This window comes from Dromiciops gliroides, chromosome 2, assembly GCF_019393635.1.
Source record: "Dromiciops gliroides isolate mDroGli1 chromosome 2, mDroGli1.pri, whole genome shotgun sequence".
Lineage (NCBI taxonomy): Eukaryota > Metazoa > Chordata > Mammalia > Microbiotheria > Microbiotheriidae > Dromiciops > Dromiciops gliroides.
Window position 1 is genome coordinate 132,573,110 of NC_057862.1, and position 19,989 is coordinate 132,593,098.

At 36.1% G+C, this 19,989-nt stretch overlaps 1 long non-coding RNA gene across 1 annotated transcript in view; it reads right to left on the bottom strand.

The window, feature by feature from the left end:
- LOC122742328 overlaps positions 1 to 15,098 on the bottom strand; it is a 32,520-nt gene extending 17,422 nt beyond the window's left edge. Inside the window, exons 1-2 of the long non-coding RNA XR_006354914.1 lie at positions 14,973 to 15,098; positions 6,584 to 6,667 (exon numbers count right to left, since the gene is read on the bottom strand). This is a non-coding gene — a long non-coding RNA (uncharacterized LOC122742328). The remainder of the gene's footprint in view (positions 1 to 6,583; positions 6,668 to 14,972) is intronic.
- Between the last annotated feature and the right edge of the window lie 4,891 nt (positions 15,099 to 19,989).

Here is a 19,989-nt window from a genome sequence, read left to right on the forward strand (position 1 = left end):
CTCCAGGAATTGAGTAGGGCACCACCTACTTAGACTACTAAATCCAGATAAAACTAGCAACCTTTATGATTAGTATTACTTCTGTGTTCAATGAGGAAAGTACCTCAAAATATAGGAAGGCCTTGAATAGGTTTTCATGAAGGAGGACATGACAAAATTTTGAAAATATTTTCTCTAAATCCACTGTAGCACAAGAAACAAATAGCAGGTGCTAGAAATTGAGGATTTAAGAGAATTTAGGAGAGGCAAAGGTATGTAGGATGATGGTAAAGCCATGACTGAAGGAATCATGCTTGAGGAATTCAATATAAAGAGAGAATCCAAAATAGCAAAGAATTGATATCTTCAGGGTATAGGACTAACAAATTAAAGGTACTAGTGAGGGCGAAGAGTACATTCAGAGAGAGTAGATTATATAAAAGGTTATAGGGGCAGCTAGGTGGTGCAGTGGATAGAGCACCAGCCCTGGAGTCAGGAGTGCCCGAGTTCAAACCCGGCCTCAGACACTTAACATTTACTAGCTGTGTAACCCTGGGCAAGTCACTTAACCCCAATTGCCTCACTTAAAACAAAACAAAAACAAAAAAAAGTGCCAAAAAAAGGGACTCAATATATAAAAGGTTATAGACAAGGAAATAATACTATGTAATGGGGAAGCCCACAGTAGAGTATTCAAAGGTAAAGTCATATTTGCTAATGATAAGGTGCATCTAGTGACATACGGTCACAAAGTTGGTATAGTCCAGAAAATTGATGTATTATGAAGGTGGGGTGTATTGTGGGTTGCCAATAGAGAAACCAAATTTACCAAGACAAAGCAAGTGATGGATTTGACTTAAGTGAACTGATACTGAGTAAAGTGAGCAGAACCAGGAGATCATTGTACACAGTAACAACAACATTGGGTGATGATCAGCTGTGCTCCTCTCAGTAATACAATGATCCAAGAAAATTCCAAAGGATTCATGATGGAAAATGCTCTCCACATTGAAGAAAAAAGAACTGTGGAATCTGAATGCAGATTGAACCATACTATTTCTACTTCTTTTGTTTTTGTTTTTTCTTGTTGAGGTTTTTCCTTTTTGTTCTGATTCTTCTTTCACAACATGACTAATGTAGAAAAATGTTTAATGTGATTGTAGATATATAACCTATATCAGATTGCTTTCTGTCTTGGGGAGGGGGAGGAAAGGGAGGGAGGAAAGGAGAAAAATTTGGAACTCAAAATCTTATAAAAACAAATGTTGAAAACTCTCTTTACATGTAACTGGAAAAATAAAATACTAGCAGCTAGGTGGCACAGTGGATAGAGAACTGGCCTTGGAGTCAGGAGGACCTGAGTTCAAATCCAGCCTCAGAGACTTAACACATACTAGCTGTGTGACCCTGGGCAAGTCACTTAACCCCAATTGCCTCACACACACAAAACAAAAAGATTGAACAAAAAAAGAGATAGATTTGATTTCCAGAGTTGGGGTATAACAATAGAAAAGGCTGATATGGTTAATAAAGTGATATGGTTAATAAAAGAAAGGGGTGGTATAAAATATAAAGTGAAAAGATTGTGGTAATTCATTGATCTTAAAATGGGATTGGGGAATAAGACAAAAATTAATTCTCCCAGTGAGTGAAGGGAGAATAGAAGAAAGTGGGATTTCCATAAGGAAGAGAGTAGTATCATCTAAGTAGAATAGTTGTTGAATTTTAGTTTTATTTTGCAATAGCAAGAAACTAGAATTTCTATGAATGAAACAATAGAATTAAGTAACTAAAAGAAAGGATTGAAGGGGAATGATAGGGGAAAAAATAAAGGAAGCCTTAGGTTGAAAAAACAAATTTATATATATGTATTGAATGAGATAATGAAATGACTTGAAATTCAGATGTCATGGAATGAGATCTTACTTTTCATGAAACTTGAAAATCTGAGGAACCTCCAGGATAGTAATAAATACAGAAAAATGGCATAACAAAGGAAATGCTTGAGAAAACATTATATAAAACACATGTAGACGTGTCAATGGAGTAAACAATGACCCTCAAAAATGTATACAAAAGCAAAAGCAATTAAAAAACATGTACCCATCTAGACATGGGCAGCAGATGAAGTTGGAGCTACCCCCCCAAATTTTTGAGCCTTTTGGACTGAAATTTTCTTTCCCTCTCCAAACTCCTACAGTACTTATTATTTTTATTGGTCATTTGCCAATCATGTACTTCTATGTTATAGCCTTTCTATTGTTGTCTGTCATTCTTTCTTTCTTTATTATTATTTAACTTTACACAGGGTAATATCATCTCCCTAGGTAGACTATAAGGCCTTAAGTAAAGCGAATGTGTTTTACTCTTTTTTTTTTGTTTCCTTCATAGCAAGTAGCACGGTGCCTTACACACCAGAGATGTTGATAAATATCTGTTGATTTCATTTTAGATATGTAGAGTAGGGCAAAGAAAAGCTTATCTATTTTTCCCTGCTCCCCCTTCCTCCAGCAGTTCATACCACTGTTACAACTAATCTCTCTTTTTATACAATTTGATTCCATTTGTTTTTTTTACTTTTAAAGGAGATGCAAAACATGTAGTCAATGCTCTATAATCAATCAACAGTTCTCCAAATGCCTAAAGACTATTTCAAAAGTTAACTCTATATTTTGTTCTTCTTTTTTCTAAAGAATCTCAGATCCTTAAACTTCCATAATATTATGTAATGGAACTGATTAGGAACAGGTTCAAACCCTGGTTCCAACATCAACAAGTAGAACCATGCTAGAAAGGCTCAACAAACAGTACTGGCAACAATAAGTAAGTACCTAACTGCCCTTGACAATTATTATCTTCACTTGACCCCAATCAAACCCATCCTCTGGTACTGAAAGCTCTGATAAATAGATGTGAATTCTGAGACCCTTGTTAGTGATATTTGCATAACTGTGAAGAATGGGAGAGGTACTACAGGATGGCTAAAAGGCAAATTTTGCTCCAATTTTCAAAAAAGACAGAAAAACTATAGGCCAATGAGTTTGATTTTAATTCCTGGGAAAGTTCTAGGATGTATTTTCAAGGGATGATTAGTGAATCTAGAAAAGGAAAGAGTGATTATAAAGCATCAGCATGGCTTAATCAAGAATAGGTCAAGCCATAGGGAAAAGAACAAAAAAATGCTTTGTAATTTAAAAAAATAAAAAGGAATAATCTTGCCAGACTAATCTTAAAACACTTTTTTCCTGGGTTACTAACATGATAGATAAGACAAATATCATAGATATAGTTTCCCTTGATTTTAGCAAAACATTTGAAAAAGTATCTCATGTCCTTGTGGGAAAGATAGAGAGATATAGACAGGGGAAAGTACAATTAGAGAGATTCAGTATTGAGAATGGTTTTTTGGCAACTGGGCTGGGGTCTCCATTAGAGTCCCCAGAAATCTTTGATTGGATTTTTAACTGTTTTCAATGCTTAGACTACAGGTGTAGAAGGCATACTTAGCAAAATTGCAGATTATACGAAGCTGAAAGTGATAACTAACATATAGGATAACCTTCAGAATCCAATCTTGGCACCCTGAACCTTTTGGATGAATCATAAGGTGAGATTCAATAGGGATCTATGTTAAGTAATATAGATTTTAAAAAAAACAATGTGATGTTACATGATGGGTGAAGCCTGGTTAGACCAAAGTTTGTCCTCCCCAAAATGGGTGTTTTAGTAGATCACCAATTCAATATGAATCAGATGAAATATGAAAATATGAAAACCAAAAAAGCAAATTTGTTTTGGGGCTTCATTTAAAGGCAGTTTCCAAAAATAATGAAGTGATGTCCCATTGGACTCTACCCAGAGAAAGTGTCCAGAAAAAGACAATAAGAATGGTGAAGGACTTTGAGTCCATGTCATATGAGTATCTATCGAAGTTACTAGAGATGTTTAGTCTGAAGAAAAGAAAATTTAGTGGAGACATGATAGCTGTCATCAAGTACTTGAAGGTTTGTCCTGTGGAAAGGTGATTAGATTTATTATGTTTTACCTACAAGGTTGGAAGTAGGAAAAAGGTTTTTTTGTTGTTTGGTTGTTCAGTTGTGGCTAATTCTTCATGACTCCATGGACCATAGCATACCAGGCCCTTCTATTCTCTACTATCTCTTGAAGTCTGTCCTAACTCGTGTTCATTGCTTTCATGATACTACCTGTCCATCTCATCCACTGCTATCCCCTTCTCCTTTGGGCTTCAATCACTCCCAACATCAGGGTCTTTTCCAATGAGTGCCATTTTCTCATTATGTGGCCAAAGTATTTAAGTATTTGTCCTTCCAATGAATAGCCTGAATTAATTTTTTTTAAAGTATTGACTGATTTGATCTCTTTGCTGTCCAAGAGACTCTCAAAAGTCTTCTCCAGCACCACAATTCAAAAGTGTCGATTCTGTGATATTCAGCTTCCCTTTCAATCCAACTCTCCCAACCATACATTGCTACTGGAAAAACCATAGCTTTTATTACATGGACATTTGTTGGCAACGTGATGTCTTTGATTCTTACTATGCTATCCAAATTGCCATAGCTTTCCTTTCAAGGAACAAATGTCTTTTGATTTCATGACTATGGTCAGTGTCTTCAGTGATCTTTTAGCCCAAGAATATAAAATCTGACACTACTTACATTCCTTCTCCTTCTACAGGAAGGGCCAAAAGTCATGAAGGAGTTTCAATATTTAATAATGTCTTTATTTTTTGTTTTAAATTTACAACACCATAGTATCATATACAGTGTATATAGGAAGTGTATTTATATTATATGTGAAAAATCAAATCTCATAAATGGGGAAAAATAAAGAAAAAATAATTTTCAAAAAGTTATTAAAATATGGCCCAACCTGTATTTGCCAGGAGTTTATGGGACCAGTTGCCAAGATCTTGTGGGGAGGGGGAGGTTATCTTAAACTTCAAGCCAGCTTCTACACTCTTCTTTCACCCACATCAAAAGGCTTCTTAATTCTTTACTTTCTGCCATTATATTGGTATCATCTGCATATCTGAGATTATTGATATTTCCCTGGGGAACCTAAATTCTAGCTTTTGGTTTATCCAGCCTGGCATTTCACATGATGTACTTTGCATATGAATTTTAAAAATAAGCTGACAATATACAGCCTTATCTTACTCTTTTTCTCATCTTAAGCCAATCAGTTGTTCCATGTTCAGTTCTAACTGTTACTACTTTACTCATATACAGGTTCCTCAGGAGACAAATAAGATCATCTGGTATCCTATCTCTTTGAGAACTTGTCCTATTTTGTTGTAATCCACACGAAGACTTTAGTGGAGTCAGTGAACCAGAAGCAGATGTTTTTCTGGAACTCCCTTGCTTTCTCCATAATCCAGTGAATGTTTTTTCTCTAGTTCCTCTGCTTCTTCAAAACCCACCCCACACTTTTGGTAATTCTTGGTTCACATCTTGCTGAAGCCTAGCTTGCAGAATCTTAAGCATAACTTTGCTGGCATGTGAAATGAACACAATTGTTCGGTAATTTAAACCTTCTTTGGCATTGCCCTTCTTCAGGATTGGGATGTAAACTGATCTTTTCTAATCCAGTGGCCACTGTTGATTTTCCAAATTTTCTGGCATATTGAGTCAAAGCAAAGGTTAGACGTTTCAAAGAAGTAAATTTAAGTTTAATAGAAAGAAAATCTCCCCAACTGGAATGGGCTTTCTCAGGAGGTGGTGGCTTCTCCTTCATTGGAGGTCTTCAAGCACTTGTTACATATATTGTATTAGGGATTCCTTTTCAAGTATGGGGTGGACTAGATTATTGCTGAGGTCTGGTCCAACTGTAAAATTGTGTGATTCTATAAACCTGTTACTTATTACCTAGGTAAACATGGACAAGTCACAAACCTACCTAAAACCTCAGTTCACTTATTTTTCAAACGAGGATCAAATTTCATTCAAAAATTTATTAAGTATAAATTTTCACACTTGTGCTTAGGAAGGTTTCAGTGGCTTTCTTGTAGCTATGCAGAGGATAAATTGAAGAGACTGGAAGCAGAGACTGGAATAAAGAGATAATCTAGGCAAGAGATCATGAGGGTCTCAACTAAGGTGCTGGCCATGTGAATAGACAGAAATGGATGGGTTCAAGAGATGTTTTAGAGTTAAAATTGACAAGACAAACTATTGAGTATGGAAAATGAGGGAGGGTGAAGAATTGAGAATCATTCCTAGTTGGCAAAGCTGAATGACTGGAAGGATGGTGGTACCTTTCACAGAAATGAGAAACTCTAAAGAAGGGGTAGATGTAACAAGGAAAAATAGGAAAAACAGTTATTACATTGGTATTATGTACATCCCAGGTTTTCTTTAGGGGAGCATTTTTTAAACTTTAAGTTGCTTTAAAAATGTGTTATTATTATAGTTCCTTTTTCATATCCTTTATCTGATTTCATTACTCTTTTGCAAATTTTCTACAACTTTTCTTTTCTTTCTTTTTTTTAGTATAAGACTAAAAATGGGATACAATGCTCTAGTAATGATCTTGGCTGTGTAACTAGATTCATCTGTAAAGCATTGTTATTTTTGGCCATACTTACATCTTCTTGAAGCACTTCAGTACATCTGTTCTTAGAGCTTCAATTTACTTCATCATGCCATACAGTAGGATACACAGGCAGCTCCTATATTGGGAATTCAAGTGGGACAGCAACAAACAGGGTGGTCAGAAGAAATGTTGCAAAATGTACTTCAGTACAACTTCAAATTATCCAGCATAGTTGTGGACAGCTAAGAAACAGTAGCAAACAGAAGAGCCAGTGCTAAGAAATAGAGTGACACATTTTGAACACAAGTAGAATCTGAATGATATACAACCACAGATCTACCAGTAACCTCAAACAAACCGAAAAGGATTGGCTTCATGAATAGGAAGTCCACAAAAAAGGGCATGGAACTGTGTTCCAGGAATGTTCATAAATAAATAATGATACAGAACAGTTGGCCACAGCATCTTTGGAGAAGGGATAGGAAGGGAAGGCAATAAGCATGTATTAAACACCTATTATGCTTTAGAAATATTCTCTCATGTAATCTTTAGACATAAAAAGAGAAACAGGAATGCATATTTATATGTACATTATATATTTACATGTGCATTTACTTTTTTTACATTATTATATAAATAATCCAAGTAGATTTAAAATGATATATGAGAGCTCAGAGGAGAAATGAAGTAATGAATTCTTCCCAGGAGTGGAAAATTCAGATTTGCAAATGGATCCATGATCTCATTGATCATGTATTCCCCCTCAGCAATACAGATATTAACACATTCATGCCTTCCATCTTGTGCAACTCTGTCCAAATTCTGCTCTAATTTCACCACAAGAGAACCACCCAATATGTCTTAATGCCTTCCTCTCATTTTCTTAACATCTCAAGAATATCACTGGAGCTCACAGGCTTACATGCAGTTATCCAACACACTTGTTACTTGAGTAGCCTAGTCTATATACTTTAAAATATTTTTAATGAGTTGAATTACCATTATGGTGTTAACAACTTATCAGAACCACTTTCTTATAAAGATGAGATACCTGGAAGTCATAGCACTAGGTTTTTAGGGATAGAGGAAAAAAGTGAAAGGTAGGAAAGAGACACAGAAGAAGGTGAGTGGGAAAAGATTAAATTCACTACACAAATTTTCCTAGAATCAGCCAAGCCCAAGACTATGCAGACAGAATAAAATACAGTTTAGTTATGGAAAGGGTGCTAGTATTTACTCATAAATTTGCATCCTATAGCTGAACAGTTTAGAATCTTCATATCCCTAAACTCTCTTTTAGAAAATTACCTGAATGTGTGCTTTGATGCTCCTTTTAAATTTACTTGAACAAACAAAACTGTAGGGTTGTAAACTATCAATGAAAAAGAATCCAGGGGAAAACTTATATAGTTGTTTCTATTTGCATCATTCCTAGATACTGTATTATCAGAAAAGGAAAAAAAGGACAGGGCTAGTAGGTGACCAAAGCATTTAAATGGTACATTTGAGTAATCCAGATGACAAATGTAAAATCTCACTTTCTTCATTTATCAGAGTAATTTAGCCAAAGATTCTATATAATTCCATTGCTGGGGAACTCATCTTTTTCAAATAAATTGGGTTCTTAGGCAGCTATATTCAGGGAATGTATATATACAGATTGTATACGAATTATATATGTATGTGTGTGTTTGTGTATGTATATGTGTATGCATGATGTATGTACACATACACATATGGATAGTTAGGTCAAACTCTTTTGGGTAAGAATGGATTTCATTTAATAGGTTTTACAGTGATCTTTATGCAATTATGAAATCACCTGCAAACATGTACTTATTATCTAGGGGCATTACTCTTCCATTTGTACTCTACACTGGACATCTTCCATGACAGTAGCAAACACTTTTGGCTAGCTCCTATCTCATGATTTTATTCCTCACTTGCTATCATAAGAATTTTTTAAATTATATGATAATTAGGGCCTTGTAACAAAGTTATTTCTATTGCTGCATTTTTTCAAGAATCCTTGCAATACATATTTGTGATATGGTAGTCAAAAAGGATGTGCAACTTGAATCCATTAAAGGTGGAGAGGTATAGAGTATAAAAAAGATAGTACAAGTTCAGGTAGGGTCAGGAATATATAGATTTCTTAAGACTGCTTTGAGAAATATAATGTCTTGAATGAGCATGGTAATAATATTATTGTACTCTGCAATGGTCAGACCACATCTACTACATTGCATTCAATTATGGAAGCCAATTATTATGAAGCAGCACCTTGAACAAGACCAACAAAGAGTACATGAATTGGAGATTATGCTTTATGTAAATCAGTTACAGGAACTAGGAATGTTTTGCCTAGAGAAGAAAAGACTTGGGAACAAGAAGAAGCATGATAACTATTCTAAAAAATATGAAAATCTACCATATGGAAAAGAAATTTACATTATTCTTCTTGGCCCAAGAGGAACAATGAACAGAAGTTGCAGCAAGGAAACTATAGATTCAATATAGAGAAAACTTTTCTAATAATTAGAGTTGTCCAAAAGTGGAAAAGGTTGCATTATGAAATTTTAGATTCCCCATCATCAAAGGTCTTCAGTTTGAGGCAAGATACCTAGTGGCCTACAACATTGTAGTAGTAATTATTCCTGTATTGTTATGGTGTAAAACAGATGATCTCTAATATCCCATATCACTCTGATATTCCGTGACCTTCGTGGTCTTATGGAATAAAAAAAATAATACAGAACTAAAAGAAAGGTTTACTAAAATTTACTGAGAATTTGGTGTATCCATTTGTTAAATAATACTTCTATCTAATGCATGCTTAAATCAATTAAGATGAACATGATTTATAGCAGGTATTACCAATCCTCTTTGTCTTAAGTACCACTAACAGAGCTAAGCAATGTTTCTGGTTGAGACTACTTGAAAGATAAGAGGGAGAGAAAAAAGCAATAGAAAGTAATATAAGATGGAGGAAGGGTAGATAAAGAGATCAGAAAGGGGGAGGGGGAAAAGTAATAAAGGTCTGAACTAAAGTGGTTGCTATGTAAGTGATAAGGAAAAGATTCTATAAGATTTGCTAAGAGAGAGCAGCTAGGTGCTGCAGTGGATAAATCACAGGCCCTGAATTCAGGAAGACCTGAATTCAAATCCAGCCTCAGACACTTGACACTTACTAGCTGTGTGACCCTGGACAAGTTACTTAACCCTCATTGCTCCATCCAAAAAAAAAAAGATTTGCTAAGAGCACAGAAACAATCTTTGGTAACTGAGATTTTATACTTAGGTGGTGGTGGTGGTGGTATAGAAGAAGAAGAAGAAGAAGAAGAAGAAGAAGAAGAAGAAGAAGAAGAAGAAGAAGAAGAAGTATCATTTATGTCAAGCCTACTACAAGCCAAGCATTGTATTAAGCTCTTTAGAAATACAATCTCATTTGATCTTCACAACAAACTTGTGAGATAAGTGCTATTATTCGCTTCATTCTACAGTTATAGAAACCAAGGCAAATTGTCTGAGGTGAGATTTGAACTCAAGTCTTACTGACTTCAGATGTCTCAATATGTGACTATGGGGTGTGAGTGAGAAGTAGAGGACAACATCAACATTACAAACCTAGGTAACTAGAAGGACAATCTTGCCTCAACAATATTAGGGAAGTCTGGAAGTGGGATGATTCTGAGGAGAAATAATGAGCTTTGTTTTGGACATGCTGGGTTTGAAATGCCTATAGGATATAAATTTTAAATGCTCAATAGGCCATTGGTGATGTATAACTGGAGCTCTGGAGATAGGCCAGGGTCATAGAGTGATGGAGAGAGGAAGATAGATAAACATAAGAGGCATCAGCATAGAGATAGTAATTGAACCTATTGAAGCTGATGTATTCATCAAATGAGAGAACATAGAGAGAAAGAGATAGGCACCCAATATAAAACCCTGGGATAAACTCACAGTTAGTGGGCATGCCTTGGATGATGAAATGAGTGAAAGAAAGAGAAGATGTGGTCAGATAGGTAGGAAGAAAAGCAAGAAAGAGCAAGGTTGTGAAAACAAAGAGAAGAGAGAAGGAAGCTTCCAAAGGAGAGGGTGGTAAACAGTGTCAAATGCTTCAGAGATGTCAAGAAGGATGAGGAATGAGAAAAGACCATTATATTTGGCAATTATTATGAGGTTAACAGCCAAATTGAAGAATGTTTAAAAAAGAGTGAGACCAGGGAAATTGGAGGGTAAGTCATTGATAATAACTGACTTTTCTCCAGGAGTTTTGATGATAAAAAGAGAAATATATAAAATGATAGCTAGCAGGAATGGTGGCATCTATGAAGGGTTTTTTAAGGATGGGGAAAACTTGAATGTGTTTGTAGAAAGTAAGAAGGGAAACAATAGATAGGGAGATATTAAAGGAGGGAGAAGGAAAGAGGGAGAATGAAGGGAAGTCAGGAGCTAGAGGCAGAAAGACTAGGAGAGACAGAAAGGAATGATGATTGTGGGAGCAATATGAAACAAGAAGTAGGATAGGCTCAAGTACACCTAGAGAAATGGGAAACTGGCTTTCTGGGAGAGGGGGAATGTTATATACACATGACACACTTTTGAGTTTAATTTTTGTTATTAAAATTTTTATCCATCACTTTCTTAAGTTAAGATCATCAACAAAACAATAAATCAAATCCTGGTTTGTAACCTTTGCTCATTTCTGAGGTTAAAACTTCCCAATGAAAATTTAATATTTGGCTCTCAGAAGCCCCTGTAAGCTGGCTCTGACACACTTCTGTCTACAACAATAACAACAACAACAACAACATTAACAACCCAGTGGTGAGCAAAAGAGCCATCTCTTCATCAGAGGCTGGAGTAAAGGAGGAATGTATAGGATGGTACCAAGGAATTTTATATAAACTGGATAGATTGTCAGATAACAATCAGGAGTCTTATTAGGAGAAGGGGGTATGGGGGAATAGAATGGATTGAAAAACTGCAAGGTTAGGGCATATGAGGTGTGATAAAATAATGGGATTTAGCAGATACTGAAAAGCCCCCTGGAGATTAATCTAAACTGATTGGATTAAGTGAGAGTGATTGACTGCTGATTAGCCTACTTCAAGTTAACTAGATTGTAAGCACACCTGGCTAGCCCTTAAGAAGGTATTGTTCTTAGAAGCTAAAGACTTTGAACTTAACTGGAGACCACTTTCAAGTCCAGTGAACCAATGGATTTGGAGGATGCCTACCAATTGGCTTGAAGCAGGGTGTAAGGAACTCCTATGTTCTAGACCTATAAAAAGCTTCCACACTCAGTTTGAGGGGAGTTTGTGGTTGAAGCAGTCCTGGCGGAAGAGTTGAGGAAGAACCCAACCAGGCTGGAACTCTAGGCTGGATAGGCCTTTTCTTAACTTTCTGAATTCCACGTGAATACCTGGTATGCTTCAATAAATGCTTAATGCCCAAAGACTGGTGCTAAAGCTTCTAATTTAAGGCAACCACACATTTCGATTTTAAATATCACAGAGGGAAGACTAATATGGCAGAGTGAAAACAATGATTTCCTTATGGAGAATCACTGATTTTCTGTGTGACCTTAGGCAAGTTATTTGACATCTCAGTCTTTGTTTTCTCATAAGTAAAATTAGAATAATAAAAGCCATAGGGGTGTTGCTAGGATATTAGCCAAGACTGAAGGATGATTGTTGAGCTCTTTTGAAGATAAATGACGCAAAAAAAGAATTGTTAATATTGTTGAGGATCAAAATTATATTAGCTACAATAAAAAATTTTTAAAATAGACTTTAATAGAAATATGTAACATGATTGGGTAAATAAAAACAAATTCCAACTGTGTGCACCAGAATGCAAGAACAAGGGCCATTTGATGAAGTTAAAAGGCAACAAATTTAAAACGGATAAAGGGAAATACTTCTTTAAGTGGCATATAATCAACCTATGGAATTTGTGGCCACGGGATATTATTGAGGCAAATAGTCTTGCAAGATTCAAAAAAAGGATTAGAAATTTATATGGATAGGAATAACATTGGAAGTTACACTAACTAGGTTAAAAAGTTACAAGGCATATCAATCCCCATGCTTCAGGGCATAAACTGATCACCAGCTGGGGTTAGGAAGGAATTTCCCCCCTATGATATAGCAATGCATAATTGACCAGGTGCATTATGATTTTTTATTTTCGCCTTCCTCTGTAACATTAGGCATAGACCATTGCCGAAGGCAAGTTACCAAAGTAGATGGCCCAGTGATCTCTTAACGGAGGATTTCTATGTTCTTATTTCACAATTCTGAGTATAAAATACAGTATAGATATAAATTCCACTGGTCTGAGAATTTTAAAACCTCCATTTTGTAATGCAAAATGGCAAAATAACTTCATTATTCAGAATGATATCATTGTTATCACATTAAATTATGATCTCAGTATAATATTACATACTATTAAAGAGACAGCATGGTGTCATAGAATGAACTCTAAACTTGGAATCAAGAGACCAGGGTTCTTGTTCTAGCTCTACCATTTGTTAGGCGTGTAATCTCTTTGTATTTCAATATCACCATCTGTCAAATGGGAACAATAATTATCTGTACCATCTTCCTCACAGAATGTGACAACCAAATGAAGTGAACTGGAAAGGAGCCTTAGAAATCATCTCTACCAACTCCATTTCATAGTTGAAAGAAGCTGAGCCAAGGAATGTTAGTGGCTTCCTCACAGCATCACAGAACTAGTACTTAGTGGCAAAGCTATAACTAGAGCCCAGGTCTCCCAACTCCCAGTTCATTGCACTTTCCATTCTGCCTTTGAAAACAGCTCTCATAGTAATATTATATGTGATTCCAGTTGGATGCTCTTCAGGTACTGACTGATCAATCAATAAGCATTTCTTAAGCACTTTTATGTCCCAGGCAGATGTCCACAGTAATTTCAGCATGATGAACCCCTAGAAATAGAGGTAATAATGGGCATGGGTTGCCTAAAAGGGGTGATCCATTCCTAAGTAAGAAATGGAGCAGATTTAACCTCTCAGACTTATAAATGTGGGAGAGACCAGTACCTAATATACTAAAAGTCAGAGAGCTAAGATACTGCCTTGATGGTCTATCAAGGAAGGAAACATGTATGAATTGAAATACATACAAAGTATGTACAAGGTCATTTCAACTTCATGGAAGAACATGAGCAACTGAAGGATGAGAGAACACTTCATGTTGGAGCCGAGCTTTGAAGGAAACAGGATTGTAAGAAGTATAGTTGAAGGGGCAGCTAGGTGGTGCAGTGGATAGAGCACCAGCCCTGGATTCAGGAGGACCTAAGTTCAAATCCTACCTCAGACACTTATCACTTACTAGCTGTGTGACCCTGGGCAAGTCACTTAACCCCAATTTCCTCACCAAAACAAAACAAAACAAAACCACAAAAAAGAAGTATAGTTGAAGAGGGAGAGCATTCTAGGCATGTGGAAGGAACAAATGGGAACTGGAATGTCAGTTATGAAAAAGAGCAAATAGGCCAGTTTAGTGGGAAAATATAGTATGTGACACTAACGAAGAAATATCTGAATGAAAAAGATGTCTCCTTCTTCTCCCCCATGGTGATATGGTGAGAGTGAGAGATAATCATGGCCATCCTAGGTACTTTCTTGTTATCTACAAAATATCAACCAGAACAAAAGGCAAGCCCCCTGAATGATGTGTGGAATCCCTGTGGTGAATTTCTTGGAGGTGATGGATGAGATTTCCATGGGATGGGTTGACCTGGATGGGTGGTGACCTGCATCATTACAGGAATACTCAAATCACTGAGCTCAGAGATCCATTTAAGTATTAGGATAAGCTAGTTCAATAACTTTGGGGTAAAAAAAGATAGTATACTTGTTTTAAAATTATAAAATATTTCACTCACAAGGTTTTTTTCTTTTTTAAAAAATATTCCTTTCTTCTTTTTTGGTGGGATAATTGGGGTTACTTGACTTGCCCAGGGTCACACAGCTAGTAAGTGTTAAGTGTCTGAGGTCAAATTTGAACTCAGGTCCTCCTGAATCAAGGGTCCCTGCTCTATCCACTGTGCCACCTAGCCGCGCCCATTCACAAGTTTTAAATAGCTCTTAACGTCATTAAAGAATCATTTAACAGTCAATTATTTCATCTTCATGTATATCTAAGACATTGTACCTAGATTAGAATCTACCCAAGTATTACAACAGAAGAAAATTCCATGACTTCATATGGTAACCCATCCGAATATTCAACAACTGCCACTCTCAAAAAGTTCTTCCTTATAGAAAAGGGGTTATCTGTGAGATTTTATAATTATGAAGAGCAACCTGATTTGACATTTCTCTTTTTTATTGCAAGTTAGCATCTTCCCTGAGACTTATAAAGAGTTGACTAGAACAACGAGGAAGGTAAATGACTTACCCAAGGTCACACAGCAGTCTATGTCAGAGTCAGGACTTGAATCGAGGTCTACCTGTGTTTGAGGCCAGCTTTCTATCCAATAAGCCACCTTTGACTCTTTTCCCTTGTATTTGATGTAAACTGTTTGGACCACAATTTAAGATTATTTTGTCTTGTCCTGTCTCAGGAAAAAGGGAAAAAGAGTTCAACTTCTTCATAAAATACTTTGGATATTAAAGACCATTCCTAAATCTCTTCTCAATCTTCTGTTGTCTAGGTTAAACCTTCTCATATCCTTTACCTTTCTTGGGTTTTGCTTTCCAAATCTTTGTTCTAGTGGCTTCCCCAAACTTTCTCTAATTTTTTTTTCAATCCCTTCTCAGTGACTGACTCCAGAACTGAGCACAATCAGCTGGAATCTGGTCAGGCTGCATGCAGAGGGAAAGACCCCAGAAATGACCATGTACACATGGCTATGTATGTATGTATGTACACATACCACTCATAGAACAAAGATCATTGTTTTATAGTCACAGGGCACAGTTTTCTTAAACAATGCTTTCTGCTGCATAACCACTTCTCAGATGATTTTACTGCTGCAGTTCATTCAATTGATTGGGGGGTTTTGCCTGATTATTGCAATGAGGTCTCTCTGAAGAACTTAGGAATTGATTGTGTGACATGGGAGACACTGGCACAGGAACAGTCAGTGTGGCATGCCCACATCAAAGAAGGTGCTGTGTTCTGTGAGGAAAACAGAATTCCAGTAGCTCTCAATGAGAAAAACAACACAAAAACAACAAAAACAACAAACAAAACCATGAGATGCACAAATTTAGATATCTCCACTCCAAATATTCATGTGGACTATTTGTGCTTGACCTGTGGTGTATCCTTTCAAGCTTATATTGATCAGCCACAGAAAGACACACAGTACCTTGAATCCAACATAATGATGTCATTTTGGTCATCTTTGAAAATGAAGGACAACCAACCAATCATTATGATGAAGTATGCAAATAAAGAGTCTAGATCACAGTTTGGCTCTTTCCATACTTTCAAAGCCACATATTTTCCAAAAGTCCAGAATATAACCATTATTACTTAAGTGGATAATTTGATTAGATACTAAATAACAATTTGCATAGCCAGGCATTCCTATAATACGAGCCCCTGAGAAGACTGAAGCTGGGAATGTCTTGAGCTAGGGAGTTCTGAGCTGCAGAGGGCTATGTCAATTAGCATGATGAGCCACTGAAAATAGATGTAGTTGTGGGCATGGGAGTGCATCAGGTTGGCTAAAAGGGGGTGATCCAATCCTGTGAGAAATGGAGCTGATTTAACCTCTCATGCTTATAAATGTGGGAAAGGCCAGTGAGTAGTCCCTGTATGTCTAGCCTGGGCTAAATGAAGAGACTTAGTTATAAAAAAGTAAATAAAAACAATTTGTGTGACATATTATTGTAAATCTCCTTCCCCATCTCTACCTTCATCCCTGGAGGATGTTGTTGTTATTGTTCATCCTAGGTTCTCAAAGACCAATGATATGATGAAGGTGATGTCTTGACTTGCAAGTGAGTTGGATTTAAGTGAGGAAAAGCTGAGAAAAGTTGTCAACTTCACTCTTTCTCCTTTGGAGTCATTGAAGTCCAATGGGAAGACAAAAGTCAAGATGACTTGAGGTGACCCAGGATGCAGTGAATCAACTTGGCCTTTTTAATTAAGGTCTTTCCCATGTCTCAGTTTGTCTGAGGCAAATTAACAATTAAGACCTAACCTCATTGTATGCCTGTGAAACCTGTACAGTACACCATCACCATGCCAGTAAACTGAATTGCTTCCATTTGGATTGTCTTAGGAAGATTCCAAAGATCACCCAGCAGGATTAGGTATTAGAAACTGAGGTCCTTTCTCAAACTAAACTACCAAGCATTCAAACTCTACTGCAGAGCGCCCAACTTTCAATGGGCTGGCCACATTGATTGAATGCCAAAAGTAAGTTTGGCTAAAAGACTATTCTATGGAGAACTCACACAAAGCAAGTGTCCACATGGAGGTCAGAAGTGATTCAAAGACATTATCAAAGTCTCTCAGAAGAGCTTTGGAATTGAATGAGTGATGTAGGAGACACTGGCACAGGACCACCCAGCATAGCATGTCCTCACTAAAGAAGGTGGTGTGCTCTATTAGCAAAACAGAACTGAAATAGTTCAAAAGAAACATGAGATGTGCAGATTTAGAGAATCTACCCCAAATGTTCACATGACCTATTTGTGCAGCCTGTGGTAGAGTATTCTGAGCTTTTCTAATCAGCCACAGTCAGACACACTGTAACTTGACTCCAACATAGTGATGTCATTTTGGTCTCTTCAAAGAGGAAGGACAACAACCATGGGCTAGGTAAAAAATGAGACAAAAGACAACCTAGTTGACCATCACAAAAGTGTCAACCTAGAAGGGTTTCTGGCCAGAACAGAAAACAATTGTTGTTTATATTCATTCTAAGCCATCAAAATTTAAAGAATGAGGAACAGAGCTTTGGGCTAGAGGCTGTTGCTGACCATTCCATGAAAGCCAAGCTGATTTGGGTTTAAAGGTATAGTCAAATATCTCCATTTGAATCACAATGGGTTTTTTTTTAAGTCCGTTTGTTTCAGAGCTATATTTCAAGAAATCATAAATGAAAAGTGCACAGGACAAAAAGTAAATTGACCCAGCTTTCTGAAAAATAAAAATAAATAAATAAAATGATTTTTTTTAAATCTAGCCACCAAGGCAGAGGTATGTTGAATGTGATTTTACATATATAACTAACCTATATCAGATTGCTTGCTGTCTTGGGGAGGGGGGAGGGAAGGAAGGGAAGGAGAAAAATTTGGAACTGAAAATCTTATAAAAATCAATGTTGAAAATTATCTTGACTAGAAAATAATAAAATATTTTTATGATTAAAAAATCTAGCCACCAAACTAAACTTTATTTCTTAGAAAATATAAGTGACTAAAAATTACATTCCTATAGATAGAAAGAATGCTAACTTTTTGAAGGGAAAGATTTGTTTTTTCTTGTCTCTGGATCCCCAGTGTCTAGCATGCACCTTGCATATAATACACCCTTAATAAATTTTTTTTACCTGAATTTCTTCAAATAATCCACCAGACAGAACAGAAAGTGCTTTATTCTGGATTTGATCAAATAACAAATTCCACATTACCAATGTAGCAATATGCTTATTCCAAAATGTCAGGCAAAGAAGGGGGGATGGAAGTGGATGAGATTTTATTCCCAACTAGTAGAAGCAATAACTGATGGGTATGAATAGCATTTTTATTTAAACGCAATACCATGGGCATAAATATTTGTAACATAATTTCTAAGAAAGAACGGGATGATTATAGAATTAAAGCCACTGTGTAAAATAGCTGAATTGGATTGCAAGCTAAAAAGGATTTCTATCTATCTTCACAAGCTTCCCGATTGCATCATTCCTTTTAAGAGACATGATTTGTTTAACAGCACTTTAAGAACTTCTTATGTGAAAAGGACTGATTTATGATAGGACTGATTAAAGCAATGGTATCTTAAGCAATAATGATTTAAATTGTAGACTTTCACTTGTATACATTATTCTGATTTGGTCTCCATTTTTCCCATATTTTTATTCACTAAGTAAAGAGTTAGACTTAGGTGATGTAATTTTGAAAAGTCCCTGGACAAATATAATATTGGAAAAGAATGTATAGACAGATGGAATGATGTACCCTTTTTATTATGTGAATGTATTGTATTTTAATGTGCTCTGACAAACTCTCAAACAACTCCCTGGTGAGCTTCTTCCTAGTGTCATTAGGGTTATTTAGTGTTTCAAATACTGCTCTAATTCCCTCTGGATCAACACTAAGGTAGTGATAGCATGTACATTACTGATTTAATACAGAACTAGTCCTTTACTTCTTGTCTCTATTCTAGAGACATTAGAAACATAATGATTGAAATAATCATTAATTTAGTTACTTGAGAACATTTAGGAATAGCCAAGAAGGCCACTGAGGAGATATTATAGTTCCCAATATCAACAATTCCAACCTTTGTGATCCTTGTCAGGCCTCCTCAATGGCAGACAAATAGTTAATTGCTCACATTGCTGGTGATGGAAAGCCATGCCAACAGATTACAATCCATGCAGCTGGTACAATTACAATTCAACACATCCAGTACAATAACTTCAGTAAATGACAAAGTATTTCATATCTCACTATATATGAATGTTGATTGATCTGAAGGTTTAAGAAGTGAAGAAGAAAGTGAAGCTTAACTTTGAAGTCCAATTCTAATAGTCTTCTTCAAATTAAATCTTCAAGAACTGTTACATTTTTTGTTTATAAAGCCTACCCTCCAGATGAGTTAATTTTGTCTACTTATGTTCCACTTTAGGTCCTGATTTTAATTCCAAAATGATTCCTGTGAATACCAAAAACCGTGTAGGAGACATAGCCATTAAAAGTCTGCAAAGGCAATTGAAATGGAAAATTCCGATAGAGCCCTATTAGAGTTTTTCTCCATCAAATCAACATTACAGACTTCTTATGCATTTCTTAATTAGACATTGATATTAACTGGACTGTTGCATGATTTAAATCTAGCTCTTAATCTCGGCTATTCTATGCTGCTGTAGTTTTATGACAGCAAACCAGTAAATGCTTTATGCATTCACCTATCTGGAAAGCCACCTTAATATTTTTTGTCTTTTTTTAGAGGAATGAAAGCCCCAAGAAACAAATGAAAGCTTTTGGGTTCAGCCATTAGTAATTTTCTGCTTAGTATTTGAAAAATTGCTTATTTTAATTGCTTTACAGAAGAAAGGCAGATCAAAGCGAAGATACTTTCTTTCCAAACTTTGTAATTATTTCTCTCCAACTCTTATTTGAAATGCCTTGAAAGTATGTTCATTGAACTGTAGATTTTTTTTCTCTCTTCATTTCAAATATACTTTTATTGCCCAACACCTCTCTTCCTTTGCCCTCTATGGCAACAGTAC